This window comes from Bos mutus, chromosome 22, assembly GCF_027580195.1.
Source record: "Bos mutus isolate GX-2022 chromosome 22, NWIPB_WYAK_1.1, whole genome shotgun sequence".
In the NCBI taxonomy this organism is placed as follows: Eukaryota; Metazoa; Chordata; class Mammalia; order Artiodactyla; family Bovidae; genus Bos; species Bos mutus.
Window position 1 is genome coordinate 687,548 of NC_091638.1, and position 22,006 is coordinate 709,553.

The window sequence follows — 22,006 nt, forward strand, 5'->3', positions numbered from 1 at the left end:
GGCAACCCACTCCAGTGTTCTTGCCTGGAGAATCCCAGGGACGGGGGAGCCTGGTGGGCTGCCATCTATGGGGTCGCACAGAGTCGGACACGACTGAAGCGACTTAGCAGCAGCAGCAGCAAAACCTCCAAGAAAACCAGACTTTTCAATACATGAGCACAATTACCTCCTTGTCAGTTCAGTATTTTATAGAATGCCTACACTCCCCAGCCTGTTCCCAAACGAGGAAACCGTGAGCCACAATGTTACATGCAGGGTTATATAAAATGAGATTCTCTCCCCATAAGCGGGGAGGAAGCACAAGTTGAAAGAACATGTAGCTGTTTGATGTCAACTGGGGAAACAAAAGTCTTCTAGGACAACTCAGATTCTTGTGAAAAATGATTTGTGACAGCAGGACAGGCGATGGCTGCCCGCCTCTCCCTCTTCCTGTTCCTCTTCTGTCGGGTCACCACAGACACACAGGAGCAGGCAGAGCAAGCAGCAGTGGCCAGGGAGGTGGGCTGGCTCAGCTCTGGCTTGCAGGGGGTGCCAGACCAAAGCCCAGGGCTCCAGCTGGGATTCTGGAACAAGACCGAGTGTCATCAGCTCTTTTCTGAAGGCAAAAGCGTCCGGATGAGGTGACAGGAGAGCCAGGTGGCTCCGTCCACAGAGCAGAGGGGGCTGGAGAGGCCTGCTGGCACCGCTCTGCCTCCCTGGACTCCAGCCAAGGCCTCCAGCCACAGCCTGAAGCCTGGTGAACCACTAAGGGCCGGCGGGAACCGATGCTGAAGGGCAGGCTTGGGGTAAAGAGCAGCTTCTCACTTGGAGGGGAGAACCTCCTGCCATTTATCTGGCCTCCTGGGCTCCCTAGCTCAGTCATTCCCCATGGCCCCCTGCCCGCCCCTCTCAGCCCTTCTCTCCCTCGAGAAGCACCTGCGCTGGGGGATACAACAAAGAGAGAGCACCATGGGGGCTGGAGTCCGGCCAAGGCCTCGCGGTGGTCCTGAGATGGCAGCCTGCTCATTACCCACTTCAGCTCAGGTGTCAATCTGGTTTAATATCAAGGAGAAAGTGCAGGTGAGCTGTGGGCATCCAGCGTGGGCGGTGCAGCCTCCCCCAGCCTCTGCTGTCCTGGCCACCAGGTCGCTCCTCTTTCTGAAGCCAGCACCCTGTCCTCAGCTCCCACTGATGGCCCAGGGGCATCCTCACAGCTGCCCTGGAGCAGAGGGACAGACGGTGTCAGCCGCGGGCCACCTGCTTCAGAGCCCCTGCATGCCCCCTGTGCTCAGCCAGGTTCCTCTGCCGTGAAAGCGGCCACCCCTCCAGATTCAGCCTGGCACCTCTCCTGTCCCTCTGCACAGAAACAGCCTGATGCCAGCCAGCTCCACAGGCCTCGCACCGGTGCCTGTGCTCGCCCTGCTTTATCCATGCTGCGGGGGCTCGTCTCTGTTATGGAAAACTCTTAAAAGCAGGGGAGGGAGTCTCCCAACTCTAAGTGGGGAGCCACCAGCATACATGTGGCAGGTCTAGCGCATGTGAAGGATGCAGAGCAGGACCTTGAATGTACTAGTGCGTGCAAGGAATCGTCACTTTCCTTTTTCTAGTTGTCATTATGTTTTCACCCTCATCCGTGTTCAGGTGTCAATGAAAAATAAATAATAAAGAAAAAAACATTGAAACATGTAAAATATCATGTATGAAACGAGATGCCAGTCCAGGTTCAATGCACGATACTGGATGCTTGGGGCTGGTGCACTGGGATGACCCAGAGGGATGGTATGGGGAGGGAGGAGGGAGGAGGGTTCAGGATGGGGAACACATGTATACCTGTGGTGGATTCATTTTGATATTTGGCAAAACTAATACAATTATGTAAAGTTTAAAAATAAAATAAAATTAATTAAAAAATTAAAAAAAAAAAAAAAAAAAAAACATACAAAAATAACAAAATACATTAAGCAAAGGTTCCCCTGTTTGTGTATATCTGTCACATCTCTTTCACAATTTATACTCCATGAAGACAGAGACTGTTTCATTTGGTTTGTCAAACATAGGTGTTAATATATTATAAACACCTGGTCAAAAACCAATACGAAAGAGAATTTAGAAATGCCACCTCTGCAAAGGAAATTCTTCTAGGTAAGTATCCAGATCTTTTGTTGAGTCAGTAATCTGTGGGAATAAGATTTTCAGTAGTGTTCAGCCTGAAATTCCAAACCAGTATAAATATTGATCAATTCAATTCAGCCACTCAGTTGTGTCCGACTCTTTGAGACCCCGTGAACCGCAGCACGCCAGGCCTCCCTGTCCGTCACCAACTCCCGGAGTCTACCCAAACCCATGTCCATTGAGTCGGTGATGCCATCCAACCATCTCATTCTCTGTCGTCCCCTTCTCCTCTTGCCTTCAATCTTTCCCAACATCAGGGTCTTTTCAAATGAGTCAGCTCTTTGCATCAGGTGGCCAAAATAAATATTGATAAATCTCCTGAAATGAAAAGACTGTGTTACAAACTAATTCCCTTCCACGCCAAGGTACATGAAAAAATGCTATAAAAGAGAGAGAAGAAGACATCACTATGTTACCTTTCAAGGCTAAAATGCAAGGAGAACTTGCCATAGACCCAAGTCCAAATGGTCTTGCAATTTCAGGGCCAGTAGTGGTGGGCAAGGACAGTAAGACCATCTGTGATGGGAATGTGTGGCAGAAAGAAGCAGATTTCCAAAGCTGTAACAATTTGAACAATGAAATAAGCAATGATTGTAACAGATTAGAGCTCATTGAATCAAATAGGAGTTGATGAGTCCATACTAATAAAAGACATATATATAAGAAGTGAAAGCTCTTTATTAAAGTAGAATGCCAACTCATAAATACAGAATAAAGATGGAAACTTCATGGTGTTGACACTCACACTGAGAGTGCAAATGCAGTGCACTAAGCCTGCTGGCACCTTTACACACATCAACACAACAGCTGCAAACCACCAGCTGCCCACTCTCCCCGTCAGGCACACAGTCATGAACAAAGAAATGTGACACCAATGACAAGTGATGTCAGTTTCTCTCAAAAATAATCTTGATAAATGGTGGGGGGGTTGGGGTGGGAAGGTATCAATTTCACTAAGTCTGGGCCAATAATACACGTCCTTTACTATTGCGTGAGGTGGAATGAGGGGGCTGGGTGAGGCGCGGGCACCTTGTGCTGAAGGGTGATGGTCATGGCACCGAGGAGCCTGGTGCTGGATGGGGTTCAGGGATGGAGCTGGCCAGCTTTCTCACGGACACCAGTCTTATTTGAAAGAACTTATAGACAAATTCGCACTTTGGGTATTAGGGAGACATTTTCTCAAAAACTGAGAAACCAAGCCTGAAGCTTCAAAGGAAATAACTGAGAGCAAGAGTTCCCAATGAGAAATTTCAAGATCTTTAACAAAAACTGGAATATTGGAAAACTTGAATCTGCCACCATGAGCTTGTCTGTTTCCCAGTATCTAATTACTTCTGTAATGAGATCAGTGGTGATAGAAACAGATGTGATATTTTGGTATTGTAACATGAAATGTGTCAATATTTGAAAAACTTCAAACTCAAGAATCCAGTATTTTCCAAATGACCAAAGTCACAAAATGTGACAAAATAATACAATGGTAAAACATCTATTCGAACTGCAAGATAGAAAAATGGATTTTAATGTAACAGACTATAAAAATTTAATTGATGTTTCAAATTCCACATTGCAACTAACCTTTTAAGAAATTACTGTTGTTGAGTTTTGGTGTAATATTGAAAAAGAAGACCTGTAATTTTCCAAAGCAGATATTTATTAATAAATACCCATCCTTTTTGTGGATTTTCTGCAAACATTTCTGCCATAATAGCATACTACAACAAATCAAAGAGGTGTGCAAAAATACAAAACAGAGCCACTTTTCTCACTAAAATTTCTTTTGAAATATTATTTTTCCTAAAATTTTTCATTTATGTTCACATGCAATTGGTTTATTATTGTTATTTTAAATGAATTAGTAAATAGGTTAAAGGTTTCCTACCTGTAATTTCTTCTTCAATAAATACTGAGAGTTCTAAACCATATTAACAAAAGCTCTTTGGAGCCCTTAGTAAGTTTTAAAAATGAAAGGGGAGGACATTCCTGGTGGTCCAGTGGTTGAGAATCTACCTTCCAGTGCAGGGGACGTGGGTTTGATCCCTGGTTAGGGACTAAGATCCACATGCCGTTGGGTAACTAAGCCCAGGCGTTGCAACCACTGAGTACGCTCACTCTCGAGCCCATGCCCAGCAACAAGAGAAGCCCCACCCACTGAAAACAGAGAAAGCCCATGTGCCTCAGTGGAGAGCCAGTGCAGCCAAAAAATAAAAATAAAAAGAGTCCTGAAACTTAAAAGTTGAAAAGTTGTTGCCTCGGGGAAAAGTATGCTTTAGGAAAAGGTATTTTCTTTCTTGCTGATTCCTCAGAAACATTGATCTGCTAACGATTTGGAACTCTGCAGAATTCTGGGAGAGAGAGATGGCCTATTTAGCCTCGCTCAGCCTTATCTGACCCCACAGACCCTGTCTGTGAGCTCACAGTGTGAGCATCTCCCCACAGACAGAAACAGTGGAGACAGGAGCACAGGCTCTGCCACGAACTTGCCGTGTGGCCCACACCAAACCCTAACACTTTGTAAATCCAAACCTAACACCCTGCACAGCGGCACATCAACACTCCCACCCGCATGTGACTTGGACTGAGCTGTCTTCCCAAAATCACACGTGGACGCCCAGGGCCTGAATGAGGGGGTCCAGAGAGTCATCATTTGGGGATGAGGCCTTTGGGAGGTGGCTGGTTTAGATGGGATCCTGAGGGTGGGGCCCCTATGGTGGATTAGTGCCGTTATAAAAAGAGTCACCAGAGACCTGGCTTCCCTGCCCCCACTCATGAGCACAGCCAGAAGGCAGCCATCTGCTGCCACGAAGAGGGCTTGCCAGGAACTGAATCTGCTGGCACCTTGATCTTGGACTTCCAGTCTCCAGAACTGTGAGAAACAAATGTCTATTGTTTCAGCCTCAAGAATGTGGTGTTTTGTGACAGCAGCCCTAGCTGGCTAAGACACACACGCCTATGATGAGGACTGGCAGCGCTGTGCAATAACATACCTGAGCTCCGTGTCCCTGCTCAAGTGAGCATCCTCAGCTAAACTCTTTTCTAAATGTTTAAATGCATTTTTAATCAGAATAACATGTACACGTTTTCTAAAAACCAACTAGTGAGAGACACTGATAAAGAAAACCATTGTCCCCGCCTACATGCCCCCCATCAGCCCTGCTCTCTAGAGCAACCTGATTCAATCATTTCTGACTCGGCTCTGCAGTTGCCTCTGATATTGCCTCCAATAACAAACGCACAGAGCCATTTCTGGACTCATCAGCTCTATGTAGTATCCATTAGCTCTCTGTTATGCTGAATGATGGTTTTGTTTTCCTATATACTCAATATCTTTCTCCATAACACATTCATCTACTATATACAAATACATATGTATATGAAATATGTGTATAATATGTTTTCAATGTATCTCTTGTTACTTTATAAATTTAAATTATATCTTTACATCTCTATTTCTTCTTTCACTAATTATAGGCATGTTGCATTTCTCTCTTTTCAAAATATAATACCAACACTCATTTATTAATCAAAGTCAAATGGAAAATACATCTGCTCTGATTTGTAATTTAGGCTCCCTAGCTGTCAGAGATGGAGCAGGCAATGGCACCCTACTTCAGTACTCTTGCCTGGAAAATCCCATGGATGGAGGAGCCTGGAAGGCTGCAGTCCAAGGGGTCGCTGAAGGTCGGACACAACTGAGTGACTTCACTTTCACTTTCACTTTCATGCATTGGAGAAGGAAATGGCAGCCCACTCCAGTATTCTTGCCTTGAGAATCCCAGGGACAGGGGAGCCTGGTGGGCTGCCATCTATGTGGTCGCACAGAGTCGGACATGACTGAAGCGACTTAGCAGCAGCAGCAGCAGCTGTCAGAGATGGTAAGCATCACCTGGGCATCTTGTTTTCTTTCTGTCCTAGTGTTTTTTAGGTCTACTGCAAAATGTCTATTGTCTCAGTGGTGAGAGCTGTTGAAACCCAGACTGCATCGGTGGCCAGGCTCTGTCACAGCATCCACAGGGCACCTTCACAACATCCATGGCCTGCACCTTGGAGAAACTTGTGTGTGTCCCAGGAACCCTCTTCTCCCATGTCTGTGAAGACGTGATCTTTCCAGGGCTGAGAACTGTTATCCTCCAGGAACTCTCTTCAGAGATCTCCCAACATGGACCCACTGTCTCCTGGACCCCATGGCTTCTTTTCTTATTTGGTCCTTGTTTTTGCCATAGCACAGCCTTGCGGTAGCTTCCCAGGATAGATGCAGAGGAGTAAATGTGGACGTCCTGCCCTGCTAATGAACATCTTTCAAGGGCCTGGGAAGGAAGGGCCTTTGCCTTATATTGACGTGATTGTGTGTGTTTACAAATTCTTCAAAAATTAGATACTTTAACAGCAATTGTTTAGGGCAACATCTCTCTTCTGCCTGCCCTCTCTCACATTCCCCACCTTCCTGAATGCTGGTGAAAGTGTTAGTCATTCTGTCATGTCTGACTCTTTGCGGCCCCATGGACTGTGGCCCACAAGGCTCCTCCTGTCCATGAGATTTTTCAGGCAAGAATACTGGAGTGGTAGCCATTCCCTTCTCCAGGGGATCTTCCCAACCCAGGGATCAAACCTGGATCTATGGCATTGCAGGCAAACACTTGTCTTCATTTGCTTGTATGCAGCGGCTTGTCTGAGCCACCAGGGAATCCCCTTGTGTCAGTGGAGCTGCCTGAACACACGTTTACAGTGTGGCTCAGGGAAGCTGAATGGTGGACACTCTGAGTTGCGGCGCCTCCATTTCCAGGCAGAGCTGGGTTCTTGCAAGCCAGGAGCAACCCCACTCACCATGTCCTCTCTGTCTCCATCAGGCGTCACCCCTGCAGGGCCTGAGGTTATGTCCCAGTAGGAACACTTATTTTCCTATATTACCAATCAGATCAGATCAGATCAGATCAGTCGCTCAGTCGCTCAGTCATGTCCGACTCTTTGCAACCCAATGAATCGCAGCATGCCAGGCCTCCCTGTCCATCACCAACTCCCAGAGTTCACTCAGACTCACGTCCATCGAGTCAGTGATGCCATCCAGCCATCTCATCCTCTGTCATCCCCTTCTCCTCTTGCCCCCAATCCCTCCCAGCATCAGAGTCTTTTCCAATGAGTCAACTCTTTGCATGAGGTGGCCAAAGTACTGGAGTTTCAGCTTCAGCATCATTCCTTCCAAAGAAACCCCAGGGCTGATCTCCTTCAGAATGGACTGGTTGGATCTCCTTGCAGTCCAAGGGACTCTCAAGAGTCTTCTCCAACACCATAGTTCAAAAGCATCAATTCCTCGGTGCTCAGCCTTCTTCATAGTCCAACTCTCACATCCATACATGACCACAGGAAAAACCATAGCCTTGACTAGATGAACCTTTGTTGGCAAAGTAATGTGTCTGCTTTTGAATATGCTATCTAGGTTGGTCATAACTCCCTTCCAAGGAGTAAGGCGCAGGAGGGCCTAGAGGAGCTATCCCACATTGAAGATCAGGCAGGGCGGCGGTGAGGAGATACACCTCGTCCAAGGTAAGGAGCAGCGGCTGTGCTTTGCTGGAGCAGCCATGAAGAGATACCCCACGCCCAAGGTAAGAGAAACCCAAGTAAGATGGTAGGTGTTGCAAGAGGGCATCAGAGGGCAAACACACTGAAACCATACTCACAGAAAACTAGTCAATCTAATCACACTAGTACCACAGCCTTGTCTAACTCAATGAAACTAAGCCATGCCCGTGGGGCAACCCAAAATGGGCAGGTCATGGTGGAGAGATCTGACAGAATGTGGTCCACTGGAGAAGGGAATGGCAAACCACTTCAGTATTCTTGCCTTGAGAACCCCATGAACAGTATGAAAGGCAAAATGATAGGATACTGAAAGAGAAACTCCCCAGGTCAGTAGCTGCCCAATATGCTACTGGAGATCAGTGGAGAAATAACTCCAGAAAGAATGAAGGGATGGAGCCAAAGCAAAAAGAATACCCAGCTGTGGATGTGACTGGTGATAGAAGCAAGGTCCGATGCTGTAAAGAGCAATATTGCATAGGAACCTGGAATGTCAGGTCCATGAATCAAGGCAAATTGGAAGTGGTCAAGCAACAGATGGAAAGAGTGAATGTCGACATTCTAGGAATCAGTGAACTGAAATGGACTGCAATGGGTGAATTTAACTCAGATGACCATTGTATCTACTACTGCAGGCAGGAATCCCTCAGAAGAAATGTAGTGGCCATCAAGGTCAACAAAAGAGTCCAAAATGCAGTACTTGGATGCAATCTCAAAAACAACAGAATGATCTCTGCTCGTTTCCAAGGCAAACCATTCAATATCACAGTAATCCAAGTCTATGCCTCAACCAGTAACGCTGAAGAAGCTGAAGTTGAACGGTTCTATGAAGACTTACAAGACCTTTTAGAACTAACACCCCAAAAAGATGTCCTTTTCACTATAGGGGACTGGAATGCAAAAGTAGGAAGTCAAGAAACACCTGGAGTAACAGGCAAATTTGGCTTGGAATGCAGAATGAAGCAGGGCAAAGGCTAATAGAGTTTTGCCAAGACAATGCACTGGTCATAACAAACACCCTCTTCCAACAACACAAGAGAAGACTCTATACATGGACATCACCAGATGGTCAACACTGAAATCAGATTGATTATATGCTTTGCAGCCAAAGATGGAGAAGCTCTATACAGTCAGCAAAAACAAGACCAGGAGCTGACTGTGGTTCAGACCATGAACTCCTTATTGCCAAATTCAGACTTAAATTGAAGAAAGTAGGGAAAACCACTAGACCATTCAGGTATGACCTAAATCAAATCCCTTATGATTATACAGTGGAAGTGAGAAATAGATTTAAGGGCCTGGATCTGATAGATAGAGTGCCTGATGAACTATGGAATGAGGTTCCTGACATTGTACAGGAGACAGGGATCAAGATCATCCCCATGAAAAAGAAATGCAAAAAAGCAAAATGGCTGTCTGGGGAGGCTGTACAAACAGCTGTGAAAAGAAGAGAAGCAAAAAGCAAAGGAGAAAAGGAAAGATATAAACATCTGAATGCAGAGTTCCAAAGAATAACAAGAAGAGATAAGAAAGCCTTCTTCAGTGATCAATGCAAAGAAATAGAGGAAAACAACAGAATGGGAAAGACTAGGGATCTCTTCAAGAAAAATCAGAGATACCAAGGGACATTTCATGCAAAGATGGGCTCGATAAAGGACAGAAATGCTATGGACCTAACAGAAGCAGAAGATATTAAGAAGAGATGGCAAGAATACACAGAAGAACTGTACAAAAAAGATCTTCATGACCCACATAATCACAATGGTGTGATCACTCACCTAGAGCCAGACATCCTGGAATGTGAAGTCAAGTGGGCCTTAGGAAGCATCACTACGAACAAAGCTAGTGGAGGTGGTGGAATTCCAGTTGAGCTATTCCAAATCCTGAAAGATGATGCTGTGAAAGTGCTGCACTCAATATGCCACCAAATTTGGAAAACTCAGCAGTGCCCACGGGACTGGAAAAGGTCAGTTTTCATTCCAATCCCAGAGAAAGGCAATGCCAAAGAATGCTCAAACTACTGCACAATTGCACTCATCTCACACACTAGTAAAGTAATGCTCAAAATTCTCCAAGCCAGGCTTCAGTAGTATGTGAACCGTGAACTTCCTGATGTGCAAGCTGGTTTTAGAAAAGGCAGAGGAACCAGAGATCAAATTGCCAACATCTGCTGGATAATGGAAAAAGCAAGAGAGTTCCAGAAAAGCATCTATTACTGCTTTATTGACTGTGCCAAAGCCTTTGACTGTGTGCGTCACAATAAACTGTGGAAAATTCTGAAAGAGATGGGAATACCAGACCACCTGACCTGCCTCTTGAAAAACCTGTATGTAGGTCAGGAAGCAACAGTTAGAACTGGACATGGAACAACAGACTGGTTCCAAATAGGAAAAGGAGTTCGTCAAGGCTGTATATTGTCACCCTGCTTATTTAACTTATATGCAGAGTACATCATGAGAAACGCTGGACTGGAAGAAACACAAGCTGGAATCAAGATTGCTGGGAGAAATCTCAATAACCTCAGATATGCAGATGGCACCACCCTTATGGCAGAAAGTGAAGAGGAACTAAAAAGCCTCTTGATGAAAGTGAAAGTGGAGAGTGAAAAAGTTGGCTTAAAGCTCAACATTCAGAAAATGAAGATCATGACATCCGGTCCCATCACTTCATGGGAAATAGATGGGGAAACAGTGGAAACAGTGTCAGACTTTATTTTTCTGGGCTCCAAAATCACTACAGATGGTGACTGCAGCCATGAAATTAAAAGATGCTTACTCCTTGGAAGGAAAGTTATGACCAAACTAGATAGCATATTCAAAAGCAGAGACATTACTTTGCCAACAAAGGTTCATCTAGTCAAGGCTATGGTTTTTCCTGTGGTCATATTACCAATAGGAAATAACAAATTCTGATCAATCACAGCGAAAGGACTGAATGTTTCTAATTGCTCTGTAAAAATAGTGTAAGACTTTTGTCATATGAAGAAGCAATCAAAAAGTATGAGGAAAATGAGGTATAAAAGTATAATAGAAATCAGTCAATGAAATGAACTTTTTCTGGACTTTACAATATTTAAAGCTAATATTTTATTTAGTTGTAACTTCTTGTACGATTCTAAGTAACTACTTACTTTGTACCTAATTATGGAGTAGCAATTTTTTAATGTTTTTCTTAAAGAGAGTCCCCTAGGTTGTACAGACTTCAGGTCCTGCCAAAACTGAATCCATCATTGTATTGCAGGTACATTTTCTGAAGCCTTGCAATTCTGAAAATAACTTATATTTGACAGATAACATGGCTAAGTAAGAAATTTTGGTTTGAATTTTTGTTTCTCAGATGCCCAAAGGCATTGAATCAGAAGAGAGTACCATGTTAATTTGTTTCCCTTGTTTGGTAGAGTGGGGTGGGGAGTGGGCAGGATGGACAGTCCGCTGGCCTACACTAACCACAGCCACACCTATTATTAAAATAGAGATTCTTTTGCACCAGTTGGTAGATGGTCAGCATCCTGTGAGCCCCCACCCCTACCCCAGCATGTCCCAGCACCTGCAGCCTCTCCTCTTTGATCTCTAAACCTTCCCACCATCCAAACAGTTAAAGGGCCAGCAGGGTCCCACCTGAAAGTGCTTCCAGAAAATCCATTCTGATGGGCCAGTGCCCAGGCCATACCTAGTGTTAAATATGTTGAATCCTGCCCCTGGATGGTGGGATTTTGTTGTTACTGTTGGTATTTATTTTACTCTGGAAGCCACTAATATTTTCTTTTGTCATATGAGTTCTGAAATTTCATAGTAATGCGGGCTGTATAAGCCTCTTTCTTTTCACTGTGCTGGGTTCCCCACCATGGAGATCTTCTCCTATCAGGCTAGAAATTGCCCTGATCCCTTTTCTGCAGGAAGGCTTGTTTTAATTGTAATCCATGTTCAGCTTGCAATGGGATTTTAAATTCTTTCCTTAGGGAATTACCCTGAGACTGAGGCTCTAGTTTACTTCCAGAAAACACCATGCACAATTAGGCAGGAAGCTGGGTCCTCCTATGAGGCCCCCGTCCTGCCCACCTGGGTTTGATCCCTGGGTCAGGTAGATCCCCTGGAGAAGGGAATGGCAGGCAACCCAGTCCAGTATTCTTGCCTGGAGAATCCCATGGACAGAGGACCCTGGTAAGCTACAGTCCATGGGGTCACAAAGAATCTGACATGACTGAGCAACTTTCTTTTCCTCTCCACCTTCTCTCTAAAGTTTTCACAGATGCACACACACCCCCATCCTTGCCAAACAAATGTCTCACTCAGCCAGAACTTCACCTTAGTCTGCATATGTAGCTCTACCTTCAGCTACCCTCACGTGCCTGTCCCTTCTGGATTCCAAGCCCCTGCACTTACTTGGCTGTGAACACAGCACGGGAGGAAAACACGGTGGCTCCGTGGTAAAGAACCTGCCTCAATGCAGGAGATGAAAGAGGTGCAGGCTCGATTCCTGGGCTCCCCTAGAGAAGGAAACGGTAACCGACTCCAGTATTCTTGCCTGGGAAAGCTCGTGGACAGAGGAGCCTGGTGAGCTCCATGGAGTCACAAAAAGTCAGACACTACTGAGCGTACACACACTCACCATTCAGTTGGAGACAATGGGAAGAGAGCTGGTTCTTTGAAGGGCACAACATCTCCTTGGGTAAAAAGGTCTAAAAGAGAAGAGAACCAGAGCCTTGAATGTTTTTCATGATAGGGCCTTAATTATATTTAAGTTTTGATGAAACTTTACATCTGAATTTCTGAAAAGTTGGATTAGTAAGAGCCTTTTACTCTGGTTTTACCATCAAGTGTGATTACAGATTCACCCCCTTTCAGCCCACACATGACCCAACTTTAAGGTTAAAGAAGGAGGATCAGGCAAAGGGATCATTTCACATTGCACCAAGTGAAAGAAACTCACAGATTGTAAAAACAGGAGGCTGCCGGCACTGCCAGGGACAGTGGCCATGATCCCCCCATGATTCCAAATGGTTTAGGCCTCAGAACTTGGAGGCCAGCCAAGGAGAGTCTGTCTCTCCACCCCAGCTCCCACCCCTACAGGCAGGAGCCTTGACCTGGCCTCTGAACCACATCCCAAGGGCTGGGCCCAGGCATGCCTCGTTGTTTTGTCTAAGTTTGATCAGGAATGAGTAGAAGGCCCAGCAACTACCTTCCTCCTAGATAAAAACACTTCATCAGCTTTTGTTTGGCAAAGCAGGAACATAGAAAAAATCGACTTTCTTATCCCTCTAGGAGCAGCTCTGCACCCCATGCCCTGATCTCTGTCTCCTTTGCTCCTTATCCTATGTTGGAAGTCTTGGAGCTCAACTGTTTGACAGGAGAGCAGGGCCAGTTAAATGTAAGGCTCAAATAAAGGTTTGAATATCTAGAGAGATAAATCAGGGATCCAAATCTGACCTCTGTTGCCAGAAATTCAATATCCCTTTGTGTCAAAACTAGAATATTTTAAGAATCAAGTTACCAATTATTTATTTATTTTCTTTGATATAAGAAATTAATGGAAATATTAAGAGAGAAACTAAAATTTTTAAAAGGCCTCAAATCATGGAATTTGAGGGTTTTTTCAATTATAAACATAATGCATATAGAAAAATTACAACAAAAAACTTTAAGAGCTAATTTTCTTGGGTCTCTTCTGTGTGTACATGTTATGAGACTTTGTTTAAAAAAATAAAACTTAAAGTTTAAAAATTTAAATTAAAAATTTTTTAATTTAAGTAAAAGTTTTGATCATCCACCAAAGCCCCTGTTTTTTCTCTTTGGTTGCACCTGCCATCTCCAGCACACAGCCTTTAACTCTTGATCCAAAAATTGCTGTTCTAATTCCAGCCATAACATCCACATTCCAGGCAAAAAGGAGACAAAGGCAGGAAAGGGTGTGCTCCTGTTCTGGAGGACACTTCTCAGAACACCTATATCCCTTTGGTGCCCTGTACTCACAGAGCCATGCTCTCTGGGGGGTGAGGTCTGTTCTCATGGCCACATGCCCAGCTAAACACCCTCAGTTCATTTACTGTAGAAAAATGAGAGAACAGACACTGGATAGTACCTTGGAATTTGGAGCAAATTCCAAGGAGAATCTTTGTTAGATCAGCAAAGGAATGAAAGTGAATACACAAATTATAGAAGTCACTCTACATAAGAAAAGAAGTGACTTGAAGTCTGGGAAGACAGGGCTGAAGCCAGCTCAGCCAGAGAGGCCCAGACAAGCAGACTTACAGGTGGAGTGATGAGGCTGCTGACTCCAGGAAAGAGTTCCGGGGAAAAGAAAAAGTTGTAGAGGATTTTGTAAGAAGGGGTTTGCCAGGTTAACTCTCTACACCTCCATGAGTGTTGACATGGTGCAGAGCTGACCTGATGCAGTGAAGAAGTGCATCCTGGTTTTCAGGAGGCGTGCAGTTGGGGTGCAGCAAAGCATAGCTGCTGGAAACACCAGAGTTTGTATGTTTTCTGAGGGAGTAATGGACACGTGCTGGGAGAGATCGCTGAATGGAGAACTCTGTCTAGGCCTAGTCCCATTGATGAAACTGTTGGAGAAGACTCTACTGCTAAGTCACTTCAGTCATGTCCGACTCTGTGTGACCCCATAGATGACAGCCCACCAGGCTCCCCTGTCCCTGGGATTCTCCAGGCAAGAACACTGGAGTGGGTTGCCATTTCCTTCTCCAATGCATGAAAGTAAAAAGTGAAAGTGAAAGTGAATTCGCTCACTCGTGTCCGACTCTTAGTGACCTCGTGGACTTCAGCCTACCAGGCTCCTCCATCCATGGGATTTTCCAGGCAAGAGTACTGGAGTGGGTTGCCATTGCCTTCTCCAGGAGAAGACTCTAGAGAGTCCCTTAAACAGCAAGGAGATCAAACCAGTCAATCCTAAAGGAAATCAACCCTGAATACTCATTGGAAGGACTGATGCTGAAGCTGAAGCTCCAATACTTTGGCAACTTGATGTGAAGAGCCAACTCATTGAAAAGACCCTGATGCTGGAAAAGATTGAAGGCAGAAGGAAAAGAGGGTGGCAGAGGATGAGATGGTTGGATGGCACCATCAGCTCAATGGACATGAGTTTGAGCAAACTCCAGGAGATGGTGAAGGACAGGGAAGCCTGCCGTGCTGCAGTCCATGAGATCACAAAGAGTTGGACATGACTGAGTGACAACAACAGCAGTGATGAAAACAGGATATGGAACATTTCTGCAGCCCACACTGTCCACATGAGTGTTGGGAGATTCCTTCTGGTCGGTCATGGGGTCCAGAGCACCCGAGGGGCTGCTGCCTAGCATCCCAGTGTGTGCGGCCACCTTCCTGGAGCTGCAGACAGTGGACAATGTGAGTCCACACGCCTCTTACCCCTCCCTCCTGTACTGATGTTGGGGGGGAATGAGAGGGAAATGTATGATCTAGAACTAACTTCCTACTCCCCTTACTAACAGTGATGTGAGTCAAAGTTTCCTGGGAAATTGGGGTAGGGTCTTCTTCTGTTATCACCCTACAGAGCTGTTGTTCATCTTTGTCATGGATCCTCATGAGTTTTCTATTAGAAGAAAGGAAAGAGTGTTTGTTTTATGTATTACGCATCCCGCAACCCAAGGGCAGGAACTGCTGGGTAGTGGGGGAGAGTATTCTAGGTAGAAATAACACGGGAAAAGATGGAGTTAGGAAGACAAAGCCCCAGATCAGGAATTAAGAACAGACTGATGGCATGGAGTGCAGTGAAAGGTGACTCTTAGGGAGATCTAAGGCTCTGCTCGGGTGCTAGCTCGTCAACTAGAAGCAGCCGCTCTCCTGGGTGCAGGAACTGAGGATAAGAACACATCGATTAGCTAATAATGTTGGCCCCAGAGGTGCAGAAAGAGAAGAGGCAGGGAAGGACATGAAAACCTCACCACAAACCTGAGACAAGCATGCCTGGGGCCTTGGAGACACGAGAGGAATTCTGCAGTCTATCTGAGGAACTGACCTTAGAACAGACACCAAGTCCGTCTCGTGACTGCAGGGTCCTGGGCTGCACTGGCCTCAAAATTCAGGGCACATCCCCCTCTCTTAACAGGAGGTGGTGGGGTGGAATATAATCCCTGGGACTGTCTTTGCCTTAGGAAAGCAAGGAAGAGTCGGGGCTCGTACAGGAGGGACCACAGTGACCTGGGAGGTGGAGGGATGTCTTCCAGCTGCTTACCTGAGTGACAGTGATGATGATGACACTGAAGAAGCAAGGCTGCTCTGAGAAGTCGGCAGGAAGGAGCAGAAGGGGACACAGATAAGGACATGCATTTCCAGACTCCCCCCAGCATGGTCTGCATTTCCCCACAGCAATTGGTTATGGGGGAGCTTTCCTGATCAAGCTTCAACTCTTCACGTGACCCAGACATTTGAGAGGTAGCTTTGTATTGCGGTCCACTGTCCTTTCGGTGAAGGAACTTAAGGCCCCTGGGGTCGGGCTGATAGCACGAGGTGTCTGTTTATTTATCTGGCTCTGTTGGATCTTAGCTGTGACTGTGGAATCGTTATTGTGTCACTCAGGGTCTTCTGTCGTGGCACACAGACTCTCTAGCTGTGGCTCGCGGGCTCGGTAGTTGCCGCACACAGACGTAGTTACCTCATGGCATGTGGGATCTTAGTTCTCCAGTCAGGAATCAAACCTGTATACCCTGTATTGCAAGGTGGACTCTTAACCACTGGACCACCAGGGAAGTCTCCCTAAGTCTTCTTCTCAAAAGGTGGTATTTTTGGATGCTGCGAAGCTGCTAAGTCACTTCAGTCATGTCCGACTCTGTGTGACCCCATAGACAGCAGCCCACCAGGCTTCCCCGTCCCGGGATTCTCCAGGCAAGAACACTGGAGTGGGTTGCCATTTCCTTCTCCAATGCATGAAAGTGAAAAGTGAAAGGGAAGTCGCTCAGTCATGTCCGACTCTGTTTGACCCCATGGACTGCAGCCCACCAGGCTCCTCCGTCCATGGGATTTTCCAGGCAAGAGTACTGGAGTGGGGTGCCATTGCCTTCTCCATTTTTGGATGAGATCCATGAAATTCCATGCATTCCTAGCGATTCTCCCTCACACCCCAAAGTAAAGCAGCTTTTATTGTCCTGCCTGTGTCTGTGGATCTTACATATGCCTGTAAACTCTGACTGGGGGGGGGTCCTCAAATCCCCTGGGCCATTTCTCAAAGGCTCAGGACCTGCCACAGAAAACCTTCCCCTGAACCTGTGCTGACCATTCAGGCTTCCTGAAGGATATGTTCAAAAGACCCCTAAAGTAACAGTATGACCTTAGAAATGTAACAGTGCAAAACTGTTACATTTCAATTCTATTCATCCAAATTTTTTCTGAGGATCAACAGTGGTTTCAGAGGTTTGGTTTCCTGTCATCAGATATCAACTCCCTGATACTGGTGGAGTACCTAGAAAAGACTGAAGATTTATTGAAACTAAGATCTTTTCAAATGAAAAGATGAGTAGAATTCCCTGTCTTAGTGGAAGTCACCCGCCTTTTCCAGTGCCCTTTGGGACCCCGTCAGCATTCTGGACCTCATCACCCATCTCCACAGTGACAGTCTTTCAACCTCAATCCACATCCCCTGCCAGTTCCAGTGTTGGCCTGGAAACTGGTGTGAAGAAGCCTGCTTGCTTATTTGCTCACTAATTATAAATAAAGCCCAGATGTTTTGTCTAAGGGCACGGTGAAAAAAGTGACCTTCCAGCCTCTGATGTCTAACTGGCCCAACTGGGCCATGTGTTTTTGAGTTCCTTTATTCCAAACATCCTATCAATTTCCTCAAAGCTAATTTTCCTTGAGCCTGCATTCCACAGTCCCTCCATGCCTGCCCCCTGGTAGACACTGCTTGGTTCATTTCTCACAAACTCTGATACCCACCATCCCGCACCCTCACCTGGACCCCACATCTCCGTATCAATGTTCCATGTCCGAATGCAGCAGGCCACATCTCATCCATTGGCTGGTCACAGTTTCATTCTCTCGCTGGCCCCTAAAGTCATTTGACTTTGTGATCCTGGTGCAGTTAATGGAGATGTCCAACCACACAGTCCTGGAGAAGCCAGCCACCAAGGGGGTGAACAGCGGAAAGACAGTCAGCGAAACAGAAGAAACGGTCAGGCAGCTTCGCAAACATCAAAGGAGAGGAAAATTTCAAAACTGTAAAATTTTTTTTCAGAGGGACATCATGAAGCTATGGACTGAAAGTGTCTACTGTATAATTTTATTAAGTGGGCAGCTAGGCAGGGACACAGAAGAACTGGCGCAAGGAAAGCTGACAGTCCAGACCAGTAGGCAAGTGACACGTGAAGGTCACGACAGAGAGGATGGAACTTGGAATCTAGAAGCGCTCAAGCCGGCCAAAAGCTGGTTCTGCCGTTTGTTACCATTTACTAGCTTTATGATCTGGGCAAAACAGCTCTGTTGTCCCTCAGTCGCCTCTTTTGTGAAATGGGTGTAATGAGGCCTTCCTCAGAAGGTAGTTGTGAGAGTGAAATAAAACAGCATTCAGCAAGTGCTGGTGTCATGCCTTACCTTCAGCATCTTGTTTTCAGTGTTATATACATTTCACCTGTTCACAGAATCATCATGTGATGACTTTTTTTGGTAATTTCAGCAGAAAATGGGCTTTTGCCTCCTGTTCAGCCTACGCAGTAAAGTGGTTTCAGATGCAAACTGTCCTGCGCCTGCCAATAACAACGGCCAGTCAACTCAGAGGGCCGGACACCCCGCCTCTTCAACAGTTTGAGATCCTCTCTGCTCCCATCTCTCTCCCCCGCGGGTCCCACCCACATCTCACAGCCCTCTTTGTCTTCTCCTCAGGCTGCGTGTCCCTTCTTGGACTCTAAAGGGAACTTACCTCTGTTTCCAACCCACACGCCTCTCAGCTTCTCTGAAAGTTTTTACTCCCCAGAGATTCTATCCACACTTGTGGCTTCACTTATAATTGCCTTGTGGAAAACACCCAAACAGGTACCTCCAGGCCTCTTCCCTCTCCCAAAATCCAAATGCACATCAGCTGCATGTATAAAGCAAATCTAATATCACCCTCCCACCCCAGCTTCCCCTAAAAGAGCAGCAAGATCCACATTTCACCAAACTTGCAGCATCACCACTGGCCCATCCTCCTGTACACACCCGCCTGCCAGGCCTGGTGGATTCCCCTGCCACTTCCACGTCAGTCCCTATTGGACTTGTAATCTCACTCACAACCTTTCCAACCTGCAAGATGCAGAGGAAGGGAAGGAGCAGGATGGGCAGAGGGAGGTAGGGAAAGGTGATTTTAGTGAAGATGCTCCTAGCACCCCCTCGGATTTAGCAACCTTGGTCTGAATTGACAGCACCCCCTGCAGGTGAGCCTGTGGGCCCAGGCCCAGTGCAAACAGGAAGTGCGGGCCCAGGCCCAGTGTGAACAGGAAGTGCTCTTGATGCTTTGCAGGCTCACCCCACCCAGAGACCCAGGGGGCACGGCCAGGCCCTGGAACCAAGTCTCTAACAGGGCACTGGCCTGTTGCCCCACGCTAAACTGTTCAGGGCCTTCCTGTTCAAGCACAAGACTATGCCCAGCAGGTCACCCATGGTCCAGGCACCAAGCCTCTGCTCTCATACTGACTCCAGTAATCTCCCAAACACTGCAGGACACTGGCCATCTCCAGCCCAAGCTAGTAGCCAAAAGCCCTCACCCGAGCACAGGTCCTCTTGGGTCGGTCCTCCTTGCACTGGGCATCACCCTGGGCAGCTTCATGCAGTCTCATCTCATTCCCATGAAGGCCCTGCAAAGTGATCTAATTGTCACCAAGTTGAGCAGCTAGAAGGCGCAGGGAAGCGCTTCATCCCAGCTGTCTGCCTTCTTCCCTGGGAACCAAGCTTGGAAGCAGTGTCTTGTTTTAATGTGACACGTTGCTCTAGAGAGGGAGTGAGTCCCGTGTGTTCTGCCCATTTTATCTCAGCACAAAGGGCAGTGTGTTCCTGTGCCTGGATGACAAGGACAGAACATTCAGTGGCCCCTCAGGGGCTTAGCCAACACTGATGCTTCCCTAAATCTGGTTTTCAAAAGAGCTCCCCCTTGTCCCAGCTCTATCTAGTCCCACTTTAGAGTACATCATAATGTTTCGTATCTTTTTGTAAAAACCACATATTCAAATACTCATTCTCACAATCCACGAATGCCGTATCCCTATATTGTGTTAAATCTTGACACACTTCCGGTAATGCCTGGAGTAGAAACCGTTACTGAAAACATTCCCGGTCTCATGGTGCCCTCTGCTGGTAGAGCACAGAACATACAGCACAAGGGATCCGGGCCTCCCGTCTACAGGTGCTGAGGTTGAGAGCTCAGCAGTGAAGAAGCTGAATTCCAGCCCCAACTCTTCTGCCGATTGACTCACTGGCATCCTGTCAGTGATGCCCCTCCTGGGTCTCGAGGGCCTGTGCTGGAATGAAGAGCTTGAACTGGTGCTTCTACAGCCCTGCATTCCTGGATATCAAGGGAACGAATCCAAGGTTTGGGAACCAGACCCTTTCACAACCTGCTGTAGAAGCCGTAAAACTTCCTGAGCCACAATAACTTCAGGTCAATAAAATATCTCCTAACTCATCTTGACTTTTCAGCTTCCTGAGGGAACAGAGAGAAACCCGGGGCAGAGGAGGGCGGGCTGCTGAACCGTCCATACGTTGCCTTCCCACAGTCCGAATCCCACTGCTCTTCCTGGGCCACGGCTATTCCACCGCTGCTCTTTACTTGTTTCCCTCGTAGGTGTGAAGGTTGTGCATTATCTAAAACATGGGACTCTTCCTGCCTGTGAGAGCCATTGACAAGCTGTCCTGGAGACAGCACTGGGGTTAGTCTCTACTGGGGGCAGGGCGATCCCAAAGGCCAGAGCCAAGCTTCAGCTCTGCTTCTGCCACGTTCCAGCTGGGTCCTGTGTCTCCACTCCTGAATTACTGAAAAATAGGGGTTTACTGAGGACCATATGAGAAATGAATACAAAACTGCTTCATCAGCCCTGAAGAACTGGACACATAGATGTGATCTTTACACTGTGAAGCCATCAGATAACCTGGCATAGTCAGGCAGTAAAGAATGACTCGAAGTAAACTGAAAAAAATCCAAATTTATGCAAAAAATAAATGAGGAGCTCTTCAGCACTAATAACAAGATTATCTCAGGGCATCATTTCCCAAAATAAGACTCCCTTGAGATGCTCCAAGGGAAAAAATGATTGCGTGGGAAAACGCTGTATTTCCTCCAGGGATATTCACAATGCCTGTCAAATTTTGCTATGAAATTTGCCAGTAAAAATGTTCAATTTTTAGAACTGTTTTGGATTTTGGATTTTCAGATAAGGATTTGTAAACCCGTATCAAAATCTATTTTTAAAAACCTTTCATGTTGATATATGGCAAAACCAATACAATATTGTAAAGTTAGAAAATGAAATTTTAAAAAGTCACATAAAAAAATAAAAACCTTTCAATCTGACTTGCTCCTATGTTTCTGGTCTCTTCAGAAGAAATGACTTCTAGATTGTTTTAGTCCATATTATTGTCAGTAATTTAGTAATCAAAGTAATCCTACTAACTAGGGTTGATTTGGGACTAAATTACCCAATGCAAATATACAAAGTGGTTATCTGTAAGTAGGCACCCAAGGGCTTCACGCGTGTGCTGTGATGGAAGGATTCCTTCCAGCTGCAGTCACTAGGAGGGACATTGCATAGAACAGCACTGCCTGAGGAAGGACTCAGACCACTCCTCACACTGCTATTCTGAACGTCAGATTAGGACTAGTGATCCGACAAGTGTAAATTAGAATCACAGGATAGACTAACTGAACTCAGGACTGACATGGAACATGTAGGATGCATAGGTATGTTTAACTGAAAGATTATCGTAAGAAAGTCCTGGGAGAGACCCTGGACACGACTTTAGTTGGGGCAGGCAGAGTCATGTGTGAGTAACAGCGTTGAAAGCTTTTGGCAACAAACCTTCTTTCTTGCTTTTGTTGGTCGTCCGCAGTGGGCCCACTGCCCACCTGTTCCATGCTCTTTTCTCTCAAACCCAAGGAAATGCTCCGTTCAGACAAGAGACCACGCTGGTCCTAGCCCTTCTGCTTGGAATGACTTCTGCCACTTTTTCTCACCCTTCGCTGGCCACAGTCAATCCCATGCTCACATCTGTTCCATGTGGTGGGGTCTACAATCCTTGGTGGGAGGAACAGCAAGTATTTTGAGCAACAAACAGTTTGCCACAGATACACAGGG

At 46.2% G+C, this 22,006-nt stretch overlaps 1 long non-coding RNA gene across 2 annotated transcripts; it reads right to left on the reverse strand.

The window, feature by feature from the left end:
- Nucleotides 1-1,957: 1,957 nt before the first annotated feature.
- On the reverse strand, nucleotides 1,958-19,634 carry LOC138984702 (uncharacterized). Of its 2 annotated transcripts, XR_011461970.1 has the most exons (6): nucleotides 19,427-19,634; nucleotides 18,279-18,430; nucleotides 17,641-17,796; nucleotides 12,334-12,403; nucleotides 2,568-2,709; nucleotides 1,958-2,469 (listed from the first exon to the last, which is right to left on the reverse strand). It is a non-coding gene; the product is annotated as an uncharacterized lncRNA (long non-coding RNA). The 2 variants fall into 2 exon arrangements; XR_011461972.1 differs by lacking the exon at nucleotides 17,641-17,796.
- Between the last annotated feature and the right edge of the window lie 2,372 nt (nucleotides 19,635-22,006).